At 45.4% G+C, this 20,067-nt stretch overlaps 1 protein-coding gene across 4 annotated transcripts in view; it reads left to right on the forward strand.

Annotated features, from left to right (window-relative positions):
- LOC115094425 (diacylglycerol kinase delta-like) overlaps positions 1-20,067 on the forward strand; it is a 305,506-nt gene that overhangs the window by 137,825 nt on the left and 147,614 nt on the right. The gene's annotated exons all lie outside the window — the stretch shown is intronic.

The following is a 20,067-nucleotide window of genomic DNA, read 5'->3' on the forward strand; positions in this document are numbered from 1 at the left end:
CTAGCCCTGGAGGCAGCAGCAATTCTGATTGGCCCCCGAGAGGACCACCTGTGGTAAATCCTGTTCCACTGCCTATTAGAGCTTTGAGGCACATGTGGGATTGGTGGGGGGCAAGCAAATATCCGTGCTCCCTAGGGTCCTTTCCTGGCAGAGGGAAAGCAAAAGTCTTTCAAGGTCCTTAGGCTTTTAGGGAGATTCCCTAACACCTTCCAATAAAAATAACACACTGCCACACAGACTGGTACTGTTCAAAATAAATCCTTTACTGGAAGAACTGATGTAGGTGAATAAATTCAGTAGACTGCACAGTGCAGGTTATTGAAATCCATATAGCAAAAACAAAAGACAGTACACAATCCAAAAAAATAGTCACTACACAATCTTTGCACGTTATGAGGTTTCTCTCTGCCACTACCCACTAGCTCTGAAGTAATCTTAGCGAAAGAGAACCCTCTCCGGGCTCTCCCCTTCATGGTTCTTGCTTTTTGATATGCAGATCTCTGTAGTCCAGTAGCTGAACTGTAACACTCTCCTGAACAGATGAGGTTCTGCTGACTCATTCCAAGTAGCAACTCTGAAAGTAAATCTTCCAGTCTGGCAGTCCTTAATCTGACTCCAACCAGAAATCCTCTCTACAAACCTTCCGGATCTTCCTTTGCCTTCTGTTGGCCACTAAATGGCTCTAAGTCCTACACCATCAGGACTAGTAAGAGCACGGGTTTTCCATTCTCTTTCAGTCTCTCCACTGAGCTGACTGTGATTGGCTATCCCAAGGGCATATTACCGGAGCTAATGGTAGAGTTTCATTTTTTTAGTTAGGTTCTGATGATTAAGGAGTGTTTTGTTTTGTTTTATTTCTCTGTGCTGAGTTGGGCCCACTAACCCAGCTTGATGAATTTTTTTTTTGCGTTCAGAGGAGATCCCTTCTCAGTACCTTCCCTGTCTGAGAGGGTCTGCGTCCTTTTTGTAGAGAGTTATGGTTTTTGTAGATTTTTGGTCCAGTTTTGATAAATTTTTATTATTCTGGGGAACACCCTGTGCCTTGGGAAAGGAGCAACCCCTCCAATTCTGAGAGCAGGGCCTGGAGACCTGTGAACAGCCCCTGTACTCCCTAGAGGAAGCAAGGCCAGTGATAGCGCTACCCAGCTTGAGATATTTTTGATATAGACTTTTGAGTTTTGTCCCATCCCTCTGCACAACCTGGTGAAGAAGATAGAGAGCTGTGAGCTGAACTGGAACATCTTTATTTATTTATTTTATTTATTTAAAAACTTTTCTATACTGTTGCTAAGTTAAGTACCATCGCAACGGTTTACATGTAGGCACATATTTAATGAGGGTAAAAGCATACTATAGTACATTCTAACAGGTGCCGTTAAAGGTTCGGTTACAATATATCATTAGACATAGACATTTCGCGAAGTAGTTCATGACCAGTTGTACCAAGGTACTTACACGGGTGGTTTTATCACACAAAGTATTATAGTTATGTCTCTTTTCCAGAGAGCTCCATCAAGGTTGTACCATCAAGCCTTGGGAGATTCCCAATCGGATCCCCCACACCCGAGAGGGGATTAGGACACAGGCTGTGGGCTTCAGACTGAACCTTGAACTCAGGATCTTTCATGGCGTGAGGCCCCCTCACTAGGATTCTCCCTCTACTGGATTGTTGCACAGATGAGCAGTCAGTGGCAAGCTCCCTCCCAGGAGCTGCAGAGACCCCGTGTAAATAGTTCAGCTGTACAGTTTCATTTGTTGAATGTCTGTGGGACAGTGATTAACATTTTGGAAACAATCAGTAAATATGATTTGAACACCCAGTCTGAGTCCAGCCTGCCTGTCCTTGAAGGCAAGATGCACATAACATAGAAGGGACTCTCCATCATCTGGGCCACAGAGGTTTTCCTCTTCTCCTCACTTTCTGGGAAGAAGGGGAAGGATGGCTAGAGCAGCCCCGACTAATAAATACTTCTTTGGCCCTAAGGGAACCAACAACTCCCTGACAAAGGGTTACAACTCCAAGAAAATCTCCCAATTCCTAAGGGCCTGGGAACCCTACACTTGGGTACCAGCCACTCTCTCAGGACAGGAGATGGAGCTCAAAGTTCCCAGGTATGAGGGTCGGGGAACACTACGCGCTCCTCTTTCCGACATCATACATTCAATGTCTGTGAAGACTCTGTCTTTAGTAAGGGACACACTGGTGACATGCTTACATGTAGTGTATGGTATCTCCTCCCCTCTACAGCACCCTCTACCTCTTCCCTCTTTGCTCTCTCTGCTTTTCTCTCCTCCTTGTACTCCTTTGTTCTTTCTGCTCCTCTTCTCTCCTGCTGCTCTTTACTTTCTGCTCCCCACTGCCAAGCTGTTTACATCAGAGATATCAGCTGCAGGGAAGGGCAAGCAGTAAGCATTTCTCCCCGCGCTCTTGCCATCTCCCATAACCATCTGTTTGGTTTTAGATTACACATGACCAGTTGATTTTGGCCGGAGGCAGGAGCACAGGACAGAAGCAGTCCCTGTCACTTTGGCCTGTGGCTACTATAGCCTTACTGCCGGTTTCCAGTTGAACGGCAAGCAATGGACTAGGGGAGTGGCAATGATGCTAGCACATTTCTTCTCGGTGCGCTTTATGGCTCCTTCTCTGGTTTGAAGGCAGCAGCTCTGCCAGTCAGCCCAAAAGAAGTCTGTCTCTTAGTTAAGCTGTAGTTCCTTAGTTATTTTTCCTCAGCTGTGGTTATTTCTCTCTCTTTAACAATTGTTCGACTCCAAGTAACATGAACACAAGCAAGTTTTATATATTATCAATTTATTTATGTGTTAGTTGCAGAGAGAAAGGTCCTAAGAATTCTCGTAATTCAATTCCACAGTTGGTACAACGGTGAGGAAATATCTCAGCTGGGATTAGAACTATCAGTCATTTCATGCGGTCTAGACGAGGCAGCTGCTCTGCCAAAAAGCATGCCTTCCTATTCAAGCCATTCAAGATCTGTTCTTTTTTCATATCTGGTTGTCGTCTCTCCCTCACCAGAGGTGGTTTATTACATCTTCCTGCTTGGCATCATGGGACGATGACATCATAACAAACCCACAGTATTTTATTTTTCTATGCAAACACAACTGTATAGCCGAGCTAGGGCTGAATCCCCATCAGAAATGAGGGCGCTTTTTTTTTTCCAGCTTTCACCGGTCCACCTATAATAACAGTCTGGGATAGCTGAGGTGCTCTAGAACATTCCAGACTACCCTAGTGTAACCTTTAGAAAATGACAGCATAAGCCTTTAAATGGTATGCCTGGGTTGAGTGTAGAATTCTGAGCGGTTTCAGGAGCCCAGCTCAGAGTACACATCCTTTCAGTTGTGTTTCTGACCCATGAGGAATTTCATCCAGTCCCCGGTCCCCAAGGCAGATTATGCAGTATACCCTGCAGAAGCTGTACCCTTCCAGGAACTATCGCCTTGGCTTATCAACTAAGAACTGTAACTTCTTTTCTCTGCTGTTCCTGAAGCCGGGTCAGGATCCCCAGGCATAAATGCTTAAGCATCTAAGGAAATAAGAGGTATAAAGGCACACCAGCCTATGGGGCCGATGCAATATATTTGCATAGAAAGCGGACACTGAACAGTCAGCGCCCGCTTTCTTAACGCGCCCCCAAGGAGGGCGCCATGCAATATTTAAATTAGGGGGTCACGTTAGCAAGGAGGCGCTAGGGTCGCTTGTGCGCCCCGCCCCTAGCGCCTCCTTTTTAACGCGACCCCGATCGGTTTTCCTAACTCGGCGGTCTGCCGGTTAGGAAAACCAATGCCGAGGGTTCAGGAAACAGACGCTTGTCAGTTGAGCGTCCGTTTCCTGCACCTTTCAAGTGGTTTTTTTTTTGTTTCTTTTTAATAAAATTTCTTTAAGCATTGAAAACAAGTACAGAAAAGCATTTTTTTCTGCTTTTTCTGTAATTGTTTTAAATGCGCTCAGCTATTAACGACTGCTCCAGGCAGGCTTTAATTGCTGGGCGCTAAATGTGCGTCACATGCATTTGCATCTGATTAGTGCTATTAGACTCACTCTGAGTTCCGGATGCGCGTTGAATAGGCGCTAATCCCCTTATTGCATTAGGGGATTCATTAGCGCCTATTCAACCCATGTCTGATTGCGGGTTATACAGTGCACTCGGCTGAGCACACAGTATTGCATCGGCCCCTATGGAAGTAGGGACTTCAGCCGGTACTGCTGAATTCCCTCCTGACCAACTGAGGGCCTGTATTCTGTATTGCGCCTGTTGCATCTGAATCTGTGGCTAGTGGGGCATATTGATCATTATTGCTGCTGCTATTTAATAATGGAAGTCACCAGACTTCACTGTGTTATGATTCGTGGGTGGGTGGACCCTTGGCCCGAGATGCGAGTTGTTGCTGCCTGTGGGGAGGAGCCCCATAGGTCCGCACTGTCGGGAGGCGAGGATAGGCACGGCGGGGAGCTCTGGGCGAAGCTATGGAGCGGTTCCCAGGAGCCAGGAGTGATCCCCAGTAGGGAGCAGGCTGGAGGCAGTACCTGGACTGAGACCCCGAAGGGGAAGGCGCCAGACAGACCGCAGAGCGGTAGGCGCGAGACTGGCCATGCAGAAGGTACTCCCGAGAGGCAGCCCCGAGGGCGGAGCTGCGCAGCGTAGAGGGTGTTGCAGTAATGACATAGGCCAACCCACGGAGCAGGGAGGTCAGAGCCAGGTTACTGGTGACGTAGGAACGGTCCTGGAGAGCGGAAGAGTGCCGGGAGTCACAGTGAGCGCAAGAGGTGACCCTGAGGAGTGGGGGCACTGACAGTCGCAGTGAAGCACGAGAGCACCATGCTGAGTAGCGGGAAGCTCTGACAGTCTATTGAGTAACACGTGGGTGTGGCCCCGAGGAGCGGGGAGGCACAGACAGTCCCATATAGAACACAGGCACAACTCCGAGGAGCGGGGAAGCCCTAACTTAGGACTCATGGGTTGCAGAGGTGTTCCAGGGATGGTCCCGAGGAGTGGGAGGTCTTGCAGGATAGGACCCAGAAGGCGCAGAGCCAGCCCAAGGAGCGGAGTAGGCCAGGAGAACAAGTCCCCGTAGGAGTGCACCCTGACCTCCGAGAAGCAGGTGCCAGACAGGGTCCAAGACCAAGAGCCCGATAGCGTAGTCACCGGAACACGGAGGCAGAAGTCGTAGAGACGTATGGAACTTGTTGCCAAGTCGGCTAGCTGAGGGCAAAGGTGGAGTTTAAATACACAGGTCCGATGACATCATCAACCAGGGACGCCCCCGAGGTTCCTGCCGAAGAGGCGAGAAAGGCCGGACCGGTGATGCTCGCGTGCCTAGGAAGGCCCGAAGTCGACATGGGTGGCGGCAGCTTCCAGGCTGCCATGAGAAGTCTCAGGGAATGCGGCAGCAGTGGAGACTGACCTGCGCCGCGAGCAGACCTGGGGAAGGCAGGAGAGCGGTGCAGGAACTAAGTACACGCGGTCGCAGATGTCTGCGACCAACGGGCATAACACATTGTGACAATGCCTATGGATGGGATGCGTAATTACCTTCTACTTCTGCAAATAAACACTGCACTGTGTGGAATCCCCAACTGTGGCTGTATGTGCCGACTTTGTATAAGGTGCCAGGCTGGGAAAAGAGAGAGAGAACATGTACAGGTTCCTCTGGGCCAGTTTCCCAAGCAGGACAGCACAGGAGTGCAAAACCCCCATCTATAAAGGAGTCTGGTCCATCCTTTCCAGTGAGAGAATTCAACTTTCTCCTCCCCCCTTCCCGCCCCCAAAAGGTCCAACTGTTCGACCATGACCACTAGGAAACGTAATACCCCTGTAATCGTGACATACTCCCAATCTGGAGTGACTTATACACACGTGGAGTTGTAGTTCTGATCTCTCTGAGAAACCTAAGACTGCAAATCCAAGTATGTGGTTGGGCAAAGCTGGACTAAATCAGCCCATTCTGAATTGGTCTGGGTAAGGTGGCAACCCTAAGTTCAACTGTAGCTGATTAGAACAAGCATTTGTTCTTCTCTGGAGTTAGGATCCTTGAAATGGCATCATCTCTTGAGGCTAAGCGGGACAGGATAGAAGTTTCTCAAAACTCAACAGCAGTAAGTTCCTGAACACGAAGGCAGATAAGGACCCAGATGTTTCTAGACCCTTGTCTTCTTGCCTTCTTGTACAAGAATGTTTCTTATATCAGTACACTGTTTGGATTAAAAAACAAACATGTTATTAATATCCATACATCCCTGCTTTCAGAAATCCCGCATTAGGTGTCAGCAGTGGGATGTCTGCTTGAGCTCCTGATAACCGTCAGCAAAACAGGGCCCAGTGGGATGGATGGATGGAGCAAGGGGCATGTTCATAAACTGTAAACACTAGCATTTTCTTGGGAATGAAATGAAGGTTGGAATGGGAAAAAAAAAAGCAGAAGCCTAGTGGTTTTCTTTCATTGCTACCTGAATTATTTTAAATGTCTTGCTAGGTACTGTTGCTTTAAATTGAAAAATCACGTGCATCAAGACAGTTTAGTTACAACATACCACATGGAAAGACATTTGCTTTTATAGTGATTGAATGTGTGGTTGTAGAAAGACGGGTCCCTGCTTCGCTTTCTTGGATGGCAAAATTGCACATGCCTACTTAGTTCAAGCAGCACATGGGCTCAGGGTTCAAACTCCTCCATAAAGGCAAACCTGCACTGCCCACTTGAAACCCACCTACAGGTCTATGGATCCAATTTTTTCCACACAGGGCATTAATACCGTAGTGATTTATCCATGGGTTTAGATTTGTTGTTCTTTGCATTCTCAGCAGAAGGAGATTGAAGCCGGGATGGAGAACGCTGGTGACCTAGGAGAGGCCACTGGAAGAGCACGCCGTCAAGATCCACTTATTGCGCAAGAGTGTCACCTAATTCCCAGTTTAGGGACCGCAACTGTTCACCAGCATTTCATACTTCTCAATAAGGCACCTACCTGGCAGCAGACGTTTGCATTTTTCAGTTTGCACAAAACAACTGGATATGCAAACACAAAATACCCGCATAGGGCATGTGGATAAAAAAGCATGCACGTACTTTAAGTCATTTCTAATGGAGGTACAAAAGTACATGCACACATCTTAAAAAAAATAAATGCATGTAATTCTTATGCACACCTCCAAAACGCCTCTCCTAAAACATCTCCTTTTTTTTAATGCAGTTCAAGGTCGCATGCGCTTTTAGCCTGCTGAACATCCATTTGTGCATATTTAGCCATTCCAACTGGGTAACTCCTTTCTTTTCTTAATCGCCCAAGTCCCGCTTAAGGCTTTCAAAATGTTTCCCAAAGTGTTTGTGAGCTGTCAGTTCTCTGCAAGCTGTGTGTGATTAATTTACTGTATGGGGTAGGCCTTATCCATGGGGACGCTCAGCAGCAGGCATTCTCTGATGCAAATCATATCTTCCTGTGTTATTTTTAGCATTTCTCTGATAATATCACACCAACAGAGCTGTCGCTACGTCTTTTATGAATGACTCAGTGTCAGTGGTTTATGATAGGCTGGGATATCAGTTGTTCACACGCTGATTGATTGACCTACTTTTATTTCTGTCTACCGTGTTTAGGTTGAGGAATCCTTAGCCCCAAAACAAGGCTGAGCAAGAGGCCTACAAACCTAACATTATGAAAGTAGAGAGGATGGATTGACTGGGTGGTTTAAGAGGTGACCAAGAGCCACCAAGTTACCCAGTTCAAGAAGGAAATCTCAGGTCAGTCCTGGATTTCTGACAACCCCATTCTGATACATTATGGAACCCACAGCACCGATGTCAATGGGTAGACTCGGGGACTACAAAGACCACACTTCATTGGGATGTAAGTTAAAAACCAGGACTGGCCAAAAAAAAGTCTCTTTCCTGAATTGGGTAACTTGGCAGCTCTGGGATCAGAACAAGGATGCCCCCCCCTAGATGAACATTTCTGAAGCCAATCCTGGAAATTTATCTCATAAATATTCATTGTGGATATCCTGAAACCAGTCTGGCTGGGGTGGGGGGGAGGACTCCAGTACAGGCTGTAAAATCATTGTTGTAGGCCACTGACTTGATTCCTGCCCTGGCTGACAGTAACTGTATGAGGAAATGTACCTTAGCCACCAAACTAGAGCCAGCAACTTTCTGATCCCAAAAAGCAGCGGCATTGCTCAATCAAAGGGACAGTCTTCCTAGCTCAGCACTGTAAGCTTTATTAGCTTGCTTCACTTGTAGTTGTGATTTTTTACCGCTATTTCTATTGGTAGAGCTGCAAATGGCCATTGCTCATCTGCTGCCATTCTAATGTATTATAAACCACTTTGGGTGAATTTCAAATTCAAAAAGGCGGGTAATGAACCTAAATAAAAAGGAGATTCATTACACTTTATGGAATGCATTGGCGAATACTGCTCTTACTTCAGTTCCTAATGGGTAAGCAGAGAAAAAATCTTTTTTCGTTTCATTTTTTTATTTCTTTTCTTTGTTTCGTTTTTGTTGTTCATTTGCATTTGTTTCTGTTATTTCGTTTCTATTACAGTCAACTGGTGCCTCCCTTCTCTGTGCTGACTGACTGCAGCACAAACAAAATGTCACCCCTTTCCAATCCCGGCATTCCTCTGGGCCTTTTCTCCTGTCCCCCCACTAATATTTGTCCCGTGGCTGCAAACTAATTCCCCCTCCCAGCATCCTTTCACTTTTCTCCTCCCCTGTTCATGCTAGGTGCAGACTTTCTCTCCTCTTTGGCCACTAGTGGGCTAGGCTCTGCCAGCAGCCACCCCCCGGGTTTCTTTTTCTTTCTTGTGTGCTGGCACCAAGAGCATTTTTTTTTTTTTTAAACTCTCAGACCAGCATATCCGATGTCATGCACCACCCATGACATGGAAAACACCAACCATATTTTCATTTGTCTAAACTGCACATCCTTACTATTCACTGCAAAACACAACTGTTACGAACTAGAAGGGATGTGCATTCATTTGAAATGACACAATATCAATGATGTTGTCTATGTTGTTTCTTGTCATTTTCAAAACATGAAATTGTATGTTTTTTCTTCTGTCATTTTTAAGGACGCACTATATCTGAACAGGAAGTAGTGCACATCATTTGCAAAATACTGTTCCCTGAGAATAGCACCCACTATGCAGAGATATTGTGCACTCTTTCCAAAACATTTTTAAAAATGGAAAATACAATGAAACAACAATGAAAATTGACCCCCAAATGACACGACATGAAATGGGATTTTTTTTTTGGCCCGCACATCCCTCCCAAACTAGTAACCTGACTAGCCGTCGTGGCAGCAAAGCCACAGATTCAATGGTCATAAACTGCCCTCTCAGCTTTAGAGATGATCCTTCCAGAGCAGAGTCATGGTCTATTAACAGTGTTAAGGCACGGCCAGCACCTGCCCTGTCGCTGCTCTCCATTTCAGAATATGAAAAATCCCAGGCATTTTAGCTTGGGTCTAGTTCTCTATGCGGTTGAATTTGTCCCTCCGTCTTCTCTAATGGGACAGATGGGCAGATGGGATGGGCCATGCATTTTTGATTCTGCTGTCATGTTTCTGAGTTTCTGTGAACTAGTGATTTTAAGCAGTTATCCAAAGACACGACAAATATCTGATGAAAGCAGACATCTTATGCATCTCAAGATCAGGGAGAGGAGAGAGGAAGAGCGACTGGGGCCTGATTCTTGTTTAGTTCACATGAGAGATTTTCTGGAAGGATTAGAGGACAGGGACTGGCTGCCTGCACTGAGCAGCAGACAGATAAGGGTGGGATGTTGAGAAAGCAGGGCTCAGTCTTGGCTCTGATCATTCCCCAGTGGTTAAGCAGATTCCTCAGTGCTTTTGGCCCACTGATTGATATTTTCTTCTGCAGTAAACCTTTTAGAATAAAACTGCACTGCAAGTAGTTAACAACCAGATGGAGCCCTGCTGTCACAAAATGGCGAAGGGCACTTTAGATCAGGGGTGGGCAAACATTTTTTTTAGAGGGCCAAATAACTGGAGCTGAGGGCCAGGGTCGCTGTGAGCAGGGAAGGGGACAACCTGCCCTTAGATCCCCATGAGAGTGTGTGTGTGTGTGTGTGGGGGGGGGGGGGGGGGGGTTTTACAGTGGTACGTATACCCCACAGTGAGAGGGCCAAAGCAGTAACCATACCAATATTGGATCGAATAACATCCAATAGTTAAAAAAAACTCATAAAAATGTGTCCCAAACACCTATAAAATATTTCAAAACAGACACATCAATTAATACCCAATAATTCAAATTAGTAAGGATTTTTAAAAATTCATACCTAGAAAATTTTGATTTCCAGATGCCCCAAGATTATCATGGATTAACATTAGCGGGTGGCAGGGGAGGAGTTGTTGCACACACATGTGCTGTCTTTCTCTGCACCACACCAGCGGCCTCTCAGGCCTCTTTCCGTCTTCACCGCTGTGGGAATGAAGTCCACCGGCGCATCTCAGAGCTTCTCGTTTTTGCCCACCAGTGGGATTTAGGTCCACCGGTGGCCTCTCCTCCTCTTCGCCACCGGTGGACGGCAGGCACACGAAGCTCTCTGTTTCAGCTGTCAACACACAGCTGATTCCAGCTGGGTGATGCTCCTCCTCTTCCTGCCTTGCTGCTTCCCTTTTAATTGGTGAGGGCCTCGCTGCCGATGTCACCTTCAGCTGCCAACATTCAGGTCAAAGTCATCAACAATGGCCTGCAATGTCAGGCCATTGTTGATGACATCATTGCAAGATGCCAGCGGGCTGAAGATAATAGGGAAAATTGAGGAGGAGAAGGAGGAACAGAAAAAAATCTATCATTGGGCACAGTTTGCGTACCCCTGCTTTAGATAACATTTGGAAAAGTAACCAAGAGTGTTCCGATGTCTTTCAATAATCAGCTGCAGAAAAAAAGATCTTTTTTTGGTGGGGGCTAGAAGAGGAGGAAGGACAGAAATATATATGCATCAGAAATATTCTCCTGGTTTTTGTAAACCAGAATAATAATATGCCCTCAATTTAAAGCTAAAGAGCAATTGTCGGAAGACAGTTACTTCTCCCTTCTTAGAGCCGAAGGTTTTCAGACGTAAACATGTTCAGTATTATGGTTAACCAAAGCTCTGCACTTACCTGTAATTGTTTATGTTTCAGACACAGAGAGGCAAAAGGCAGCAACTAAGGTTGGGCAGGTTTCAAAAACAAATACATAGAGACCCTTGATGCGGCAGTGTCGCATGAGGCAGAAGTGAACCTTATTCTTAGAAGGGATGTGGTCTGGTGGTGTATGTGTTCACTACCTACGCTTTCTAAAGGCAATCTGGAGATATGATCAGTAAGGCTGTGCTATTTTTAGGGACCAGCTCGCAGCAGGCAACCAATAAGCCATGAGAGTGAGCCTGAGCTGATCCAGTGCAAGCACTGGGCGTGAGCCGCTCAACGGCCTCTCCGTGTGCATCGGCACAAGAAGAAACCCAGGGGAAGCAGGTGCTGCACCATTTAATAAAGAAAGAAAGAATCCTGCGTGGTGAAGGGGAGCTGAATTATTCTGCTACATCTTGATTCTTTCACCCCTCACAGAAGTACACACAGAGTTTTTTGCGTGAGAAGGCAGAACATGCAACTCTGCCGCAAAGCCACCATGTTTCACAGGATCTGTGTTACAGGAATCCATCCTGGCAGATGGATCGTGTTTGGAACACTCTGATGACTTACAAAGTCCCCTTTGTGTGGCAGGAGAGAGGGATCTCAAGGTGATCATATCTGATGATCTCCAGGTTACAAAACACCGCCACAAGACAGTGGTCACACAGATAGAGCGATGCAACGGTGCAGAGGGCAAGGCATAATCAGTAGGAAACGAGATTGGAAAGGTATACTCTGTGGAGCTTGCAGCATTTCTAGAGATATTCGCTACCACCAGGGTCAGAATGCACCATCGCTGACCTTCCCCCAGATAATTTTTTTGAGGCTGGTGTTTGTTAGGGATACACAGTCCCCACTTTTTCATTTCGGTTCATTTTTTCATTTCCAGGGGAAGATTGGTTGTTTTTGATTTGTTGGTTTTTTTGTTTGGTTCATTTGCCAAACTGACAAAAAAAAACCAACCCAAAACATTAAACAAATTAAAAAAAAACAAAACATTAAACAAAAATGAACCAAATAAACAAAAAGGAGAGGCCTTCCCAGGCCAAAAATCTAATCTGGGGCCTGCTCTGAGCCAGCCTGTCACCATGGCCTACCCAGCGCTAGGGCCTGCCTGGGGCCAGGGCTTACTTTTTCTCCTTCCCCACCCTTTAAAATTGCCAGGGCCAGGGAGCTCCCACCCCAGTGCTCACTTATCTTTTTCCTGAATCCTCTAGAAAGGGCAGGTGCAATGCTCAGTCACTCCCACCCGTATCTAAAATGCTTTAAAAATGACTGTACAGCAAAGTGATGCTGGTTTTACTGGAGGAAGTTGCTGAAGTGATGTCACTTCGGTGCTGACCTCCAAATGCTGACCTCATTTTAAATGCATCAGGGAACTGGGTGGGTGTGACTGGGCATCACTTCTGCCCTTTTCTGGAGGATCTAAGGGGTTAGTGGGGTTCAGGGTGAAAGCTCCTTGACCCTGGTGATTTTAAAGGGGGGGGAGGAGAAAAAGTGAGCCCTAGCCCTGGGTAGGCCTTAGTGTCAGGTAGGCCTAGTCTCAGGGAGGCCCTGGTGCTGGGCAGGTCTCAACGCAGAGTAAATTGTGGTAACAGGGCCATCTCGGGGCAGACCCCAGTGTTGGATAGGCTTTAGCGATAGGCATCGACACCAGACTGGCTCAAAGCAGAACCTGGTGTCAGGTAAGCCTTGGCACCAAGCCAGGTCCGGGCAGGCCCCCAAGCAGGATAGGCCTTGGCACCGGGCTTGCTTGGAGCAGGCATCAGCACTGTGTAGGCTTCAGCATCAGGCAGGCTCTAGCTTTGGGTAGGCCTCAGTCTCCAATTTTTGGCCTGAACAGGCCCTGCCAGGACTGCTGAAGGTCAATTTTATTTTCTTCAAAAATGCTACAAATATGAAAATACCGAAACATTTTCAGGTATTTTCGTAGGAGACAAGTTTTGGTTCATTCCATGGCCTCATTTATTGCATTTTTGGTATTCATTGGAAACGAATACGCATCCCTAGTGTTCGTCAGGAGTGTGGTGACTGCATTTTCCTTCCTTGCAATTTTACAACTCCCACCCAACCATGGAGATCTTTCTATCTGCTCCTTTTTTTTTGTTTTGGAGGAACTGTATGTATGAAAGAATGTGCTTTGGGTATATGGGTGGTGGAAGATGTAGGTAGCCTGTGTTCATTAGGGGGTGTGCATGTCTGCCTCTGGGTGGGTGTGAGGAGTTTTTTATTTCATTTAATATTTGTATACAGCACCCACCAAACTTACTAAGCAGATTAAGGCATTCCCAACAAAATATCACATAAAATACATAAAAACCGGTTAAAACCCTCATATCCAATCCCCCTCCATACCCTCTATTAATACTCAATCTTCCCTAGCATGAGTATGTGGGAAGAGTTCAGGGGGCTGGATGGTATGTGTGTGTATGTGTGTGTATGGGTGGTGTATGTACAGAGGATGTGTAGCAGGGGTGTTTGTGTGAGGCGTTTTTCATTTTGATGTGTTTGTATGTGTGAGTTGCGGGTGAATTGTTTGTTTGTTTGAGGCACTGTGCGCACGGGGAATGTGTGCGTGTTGTGTGGAACGTGAGGAGGGGTGTGAATATGGGGAATGGGTATGCGTACGTGCTTCAGCGGCTGGCTCCTCCTGCTATTCTCCTGTGTCAGTTTCATCTACCATTGTGCAGAAATGTAAGTGCATAATGTTCATGTTATGTGCATAATTTCCACAGTCAGGAAATGCATGTATTTTATTTTATTTTTTATTTATTTAACATTTTTATATACCGACCTTCATGAAAGAAATTCATATCAGATCGGTTTACAAATAACATGAGGGGAATAACAAAGTCAACCATATAACAAGAAATGAAAGTTACATATAACAAGGGGTATTAACCTGGAGGGCTAGGATAGCCGGAGCGATAGAAGGCATAACTGAACAAGTTAGATAATACAATAATATGATGAGAAGAGGCATAAGTGTATAGGCTACACTTGTCAGAGAGTTTAGGTAGGAGTCAGTATGTATATAAGTGCCTGTGCATTTGTATAAGTGTATAGGCTACACTTGTCAGAGAGTTTAGGTAGGAGTCAGTATGTATATAAGTGCCTGTGCATTTGCAGATGAAAAATTGTACAGATGGATAAATTGCCAGGCACAAAAGATGCCCTACAGTGCTTACTGTAAAGAATGCTTAGAAAGAGATGATAATGCCTTTGTACTTCATTTGGAGTATTATGTTTAGTTCCGGAGCTCATGCTGCCTAAAGGATAAAGACCAGGGGTTGGTAACCTTTTGACCGAGTGCCAAAAAATGTCAGCATTGTTGTTAATAATGTTGCCATGGCACTAGGAGGGCCTTGATCAGACGATGCTATGGTGGAAGGAGGGTCATTGTCTCATAGCTGCCTCATGCCTGCCTCCTCCATCATCCAAAATGCTCCTCCATTCAGCCAGCCAACTTACCACTCAAGCTGAAATGCAGGCACCATGAGCTTTTTCAAAACTCATGGGCCAGCATTGCTAATTTTAGGTGTCACAATAGCAGCACAGCTGGCTTACCAAACCTGAAATGGATCGTGCCGGCACTGGAGATAGAGTGATGCTCTGGAAAGAAGGCACTCGGGTTGCTGATCCCTGTTATACCCAGAGGCAGCCCAGAGAAGGGCGACCAAAATGATGCATAGTACTGTGAAACAAGATTTAAGCACCTAAATATGTAAGACACAAAAGGAGAGGAAAGAGATGGGGGGAATATGATAGAGACTTATGATTACCTCAAAAGTATAAATAGTGCACAAGAAGCCAACCTTTTACAGTGGAAAAGAAGTTCTAGAACAGAGAACATAATATGAGACCCCAAGAGGGTAGACTCGGGAGTAACACTAGAAAATATTTAATTTGCTGGATGGCACTCAGCTAGCTCATACTGAGGGGGGTAGATTTTATAAATTTGCGCGAGCGCGTACTTTTGTTCACGCACCAGGCGCGAACAAAAGTACGCTGGATTTTATAAGATACGCGTGTAGCCGTGCGTATCTTATAAAATCCGGAGTCGGCGCGCGCAAGGGGGTGCACATTTGTGCAACTTGCGCGCGCCGAGCCCGGCACGCGCTGCCTGTTCCCTCCGAGGCCGCTCCGAAATCGGAGCGGCCTCGGAGGGAACTTTCTTTCCACCCCCCCCGCACCTTCCCCTCCCTTCCCCTACCTAACCCACCCCCCCGACCCTATCTAAACCCCCCCCCCCTACCTTTGTTGGCAGATTTACGCCTGCTGAAAGCAGGCGTAAATCTGCGCGCGCCAGCGGGCTGCTGGCGCACCATCACCCAACCCAGGGGCTGGTCCGGAGGCCTCGACCACGCCCCCGGGCCGGCACCATGCCCCCGGTCCCGCCCCGAACCGCCCCTGACCCCGGACACGCCCCCTCCCCGCCCCTTTTACAAAGCCCCGGGACTTACGCGCGTCCCGGGGCTGTGTGCGCGCCGGCGGCCTATGCAAAATAGGCACGCCGGCGAGCAGGGCTTTTAAAATCCAGCCCACTGCACACACGTTTTATGTTTTCTAGTAGACCCGAGCCTGAGGAGGAATAAGCAAGTTTCTGCTTTGACTTAAGTATTCTTTCTAGTAGTTGCATTTACTGAGGCAGATTGGACTTTCCTTGGAAAAGGATGATGTGGCAGTAGTAGTCCAAGTGTTAATTGTGCCACGTATCAACTCCTGTAACATAGTATTCCCTGCGTTTGCCTAAGAAGATGATTTACAGATTTCAGTTGACACAGAACAATGCTGCCAGGGTTGTGACTAACTCACGAGCCGGGGATCATATTACACCGGTATTATCAAAACTACATTGGTTAGTCGTATCTTATCGAGTTATTTTTAAGATTCATACATGGGTTTTTAGAGCCTTGCCTAGGGTAGCTTTGGTTTATTTGTTGAAACTACTGGACAGTTGTGTCCTGAGTAGGGACTCTTGATCCTCGCAAAAGGTTATTCTTAAACTATCCTAACTGAAGGAAATTAGATTAGAAAGAATGAGAAAACAATTGTTTTCATATGTGGGCCCATACATGTGGAATTTGTTACCTAAAGAAATCAGGGCAATAGATGACTATTTAATTTTTAGAAAAACGATTAAAACTGTACTTTTTAAAGCAGCTTTTGGCTAACCATACAATTAGTCCTAGGCTATTATTGTGCAGTCTTTTGTAGTCTGAAAGCTGAGGAAGGGAAACTGTTACTTAACATAAATTTAGTTATGACATTTTTCATTCTATGTTGTTTGAATTATGTATTGTGGATAACTTGTTTTTATTTCATTATGTTATTTTTAGATGTGGATTGTTTTAAATTGTCTATGGTGTTGGTCTATTTGTAATGCATATTGTTAATTTTGAAATTTGTTTATTACGTGTATTACACTTATATTTTGTGTTCCAATTTTCTGTAAGCTTATGTTGTGGTGTTCGTTTGTTAATCCACTTTGAGTGTGCCTCATGATGAGGTGGCATATAAATTTAATTAATGAAATGAAATGAGATAAACAAATACTTCAAAGGCATAAATAATGCACAAGAAGCAAACCTTTTACAGTGGAAAAGAAGCTCTAAAACAAGAGGACATACTACAATGCTTCCCCTTCAGTTCCTGTCACCACAGGGGGCCTGCATTACTATCCTTGATCATAGCTGTTCTGTCACCCGTGGAGGATACGACTGCTACATCTACCCAGGTTTGTGGCAAACAACCATCACATATGGGCTGCCTGGGTGCAAATATGTGTCTCCTGGCAGCATCCTCAGTCTGTCCTCGACACTACAATGTCTGTCTCCTCAGGACTTACCAGATGTAGTAACTGTGCTTAGTCGCCTGGCGTTGATGTGTAGTTTGCACATGAGTGGATCATATTGAGAGGTTTGTGAAGCCCAGGCCTCTCTCTCTCATCCATACATATAATGTGCTGACTAGTGCAAAAGCTGCCACAAGTTTGTCGGTACATATAAATGAAGGTTGTACATTGGAGTAACCTTAACTTAGGTAATTTGGCAACCCAAGACTCAGAAAATCTATCTACTCATACTGTTTGACCCTTAAAAATATGAGAACACAAGATGTGTTATGTTGGGTCAAACCAAAGGTGCATCGAACCCAGTATCCTGTCTCTGACAGTGGCCAGTCTGGATCATTAGGAAGCAGATCCCAAATAGTAGATCCAATTCCTTGTTGCCTACTCCCAGGGGTAAGCAGCTAAGGGGTAAGCTGATAACTGTTCGTGGACTGTTCCTCCAGGATCCTGTCCAAACTGCTTTTAAACCTTGACCACATCTGCTGGCAACAAATTCCACACCTGGCGCATGGTTGACAAGATGCCAACCAGGGTATAAGAATAAAGAGAGCCAAGCCATTCCTGACCCGGGATCTGTCCTGAGTCACAGAGTGGGTCTTTTCACTTGCAGCCCAGCTGGATGAGAAGATTTGCATACCTGCTCTCAGCCAGACCAGCCCCGCCCCTGAGGATTCAGATTGGTCCTCAGGGGTTTATAAGAAATTGCTGGGGTTTTCCTAATGTTCCTAGCAACCAAATGGCTTGGAGGTTGCACCAAGGATCCTGCAGGTAACTCCGTATCCAGACCTAGATTCCTTATACCTTGAACCTAGAATCCATTGCATCCTGAGACCTAGAATCCTTGGGCTTTGAACCCAATATCCATATCTGCTGAGAATTTGATTACTTATACTTTGATCCTAGTATCTGTGTATCTTGAGACCCAGAATTCCTGTGCCTTGTATCCTGAGACTTAGATTCCTTGAACCTAGTATCTTTGTATCCTGAGACTTAGAATTCTTCTGCTTTAAACCTGATATCCCTGTATACTGAGACTTCAGTTCTAAGTCCCTTGACCCTGGTGTTTGTGCTGAAGTTACCCTGGTTTTGTGTTAAGAATAAAACTCTGAGTTTAAACCCAGCCTAGAATTGTGTCCTGCCTGGCCCCAGTCTGACACAAGGCATGTTCACACTTTGAGGTCCTGTACATATTGTCCCTGGAGTCCATGCAACCCTGAGATAGCCTGGAGCTATAAGGATATGAAGCTTCCTCTTTTGCTTAATAGCTAGCTAGCAGCTGTTGTACTGCTGCACTGGATGCATGACAATTACCCTATAGCAGCAGCCTGTTTACAGTAGCCATTAATACACATGTCATAAGTAGAGAGAAGCTAAACAAAATGTTAAATATGAATTAAGGAAGGCTTACATGTGTGTGATTTAAAAAAAAAAATGGCCACAGTAGTGGAGTCAAATGCTAATTACTGATCAGTCTTTGTAGTGAACAAAACTCCCTGAAGCAGCATTTGGAGTAGCAATGTAAAAACCTTTAAAGGATTTTTTCCCATGATGGCAGCTTAAAAATGGCTGAGCACTTCAAGAAATTAATAGTTAAATATTTTCTGAGGGTGCGCTGTCTGAGTTTTTCCCTTTCAGATTGCTTATATTGTAAAGAAAAGAGATTCTTCAATTGTGATGGTTAATTCTAGATCCTAAGAGAAAAAGAGTTGATAAGAAATAGGATTTGAAGATATACATTAAAACCATTTTTATAATAATAATATAAAATTTGTTTACAAAAAATTCATATACATCATAAGAAAAATCTATTAAAAATATTTTTGAAAGGTACAAGGTGTTGTGGTTGGAATTACTTTGTGATTTTAAAAAACATTCTAAAATTCTTTTGCATATTTTGTCTTGCTGGCACTCCGTTATGTATAACACTGCACATTATGAAGAACTATTCCCGTCATAAACAACACATCTCATCATTCCACAACTATAATGCATCATTCTCCACTAAATACATCCTAAGGCAGCATGTACTGTTATCTCTATATAGCTCAATACTAAACAATTAAACTCAGGAATGGTAGGGGAAGAGAGAATCACATGACCAATAAAGCCCATACATATGAACATGAACATTTAATTATTCCTATGAAAGCTATTGTCTGCACTTTTATATTAACAGCCCTTTTTTCCAATCAATGTGATCTGATAACCAATGAGCTGTATGAACTGGTCCATTTTCCAAGACTGCAGTCATTGTCTAATTTCTGCCATCTTTGTCTTCAGCTATAGGGCTATAAAATATAGTTATGTTTATTTTCTATTGCCTGACTGAATATGACAGAGGCTGAAACACCTGCATTAAAAACCCTTTCCCACTTCATCCAGTTTATCCATCCAGGGTACAACTGTGATGCAGAATGGGTCTCCTGGCAACTACTCCAACCACCACCAGTAAGTAGTTTCTTTCTATTACTATTATGTGAATAGAACATTTCACATAATAATAGTTCATGGATTGTTATACCCCCTGATCCCCCTTCCAAGTCCCCCCACCAACTGTCAGTCATTCTCTTCACTTCAGCAGCTCCCTCTCACTCAAGACAATCACTTCCCCCTCCTTAAAAGAATCCTTCCCCACGAAGCAATCATTTACCTCCTTGGCAGGAGACCCCCCATCAAACAATTCTCCCTCCCATCCTCTATAGGATCCCCCCCCCCCCGCATAGGTGATATCACCCCCTACCCCCCCTTTGGCAGGACAGCCCCAGTCATCCTTTCTCTCCTGGCAGAACCTCTCTCCCAGGGAATCACGACCCCTCATCAACTGAACACTCCAGTCACTCCCTTGTGGCCCCACTGAGATCTCCCTTATCCCAAGGTGCTCTTCTTACCTGACCTCCCCTCAAACTAGGAGCCAGTAGGAGTAAGAGAAGACAAGGAAAGTACCTACCTGGCTTCTGCTGGAACAGCTATGGCCTACATGGGTGAGAGGCCATAAGTCCCATGGGCCCTTTGGAGGCCATAAATGGTTGACTGGCAGGGGGAGAGGTTT

Source organism: Rhinatrema bivittatum, chromosome 6 (genome assembly GCF_901001135.1).
Source record: "Rhinatrema bivittatum chromosome 6, aRhiBiv1.1, whole genome shotgun sequence".
Taxonomy (NCBI): Eukaryota; Metazoa; Chordata; class Amphibia; order Gymnophiona; family Rhinatrematidae; genus Rhinatrema; species Rhinatrema bivittatum.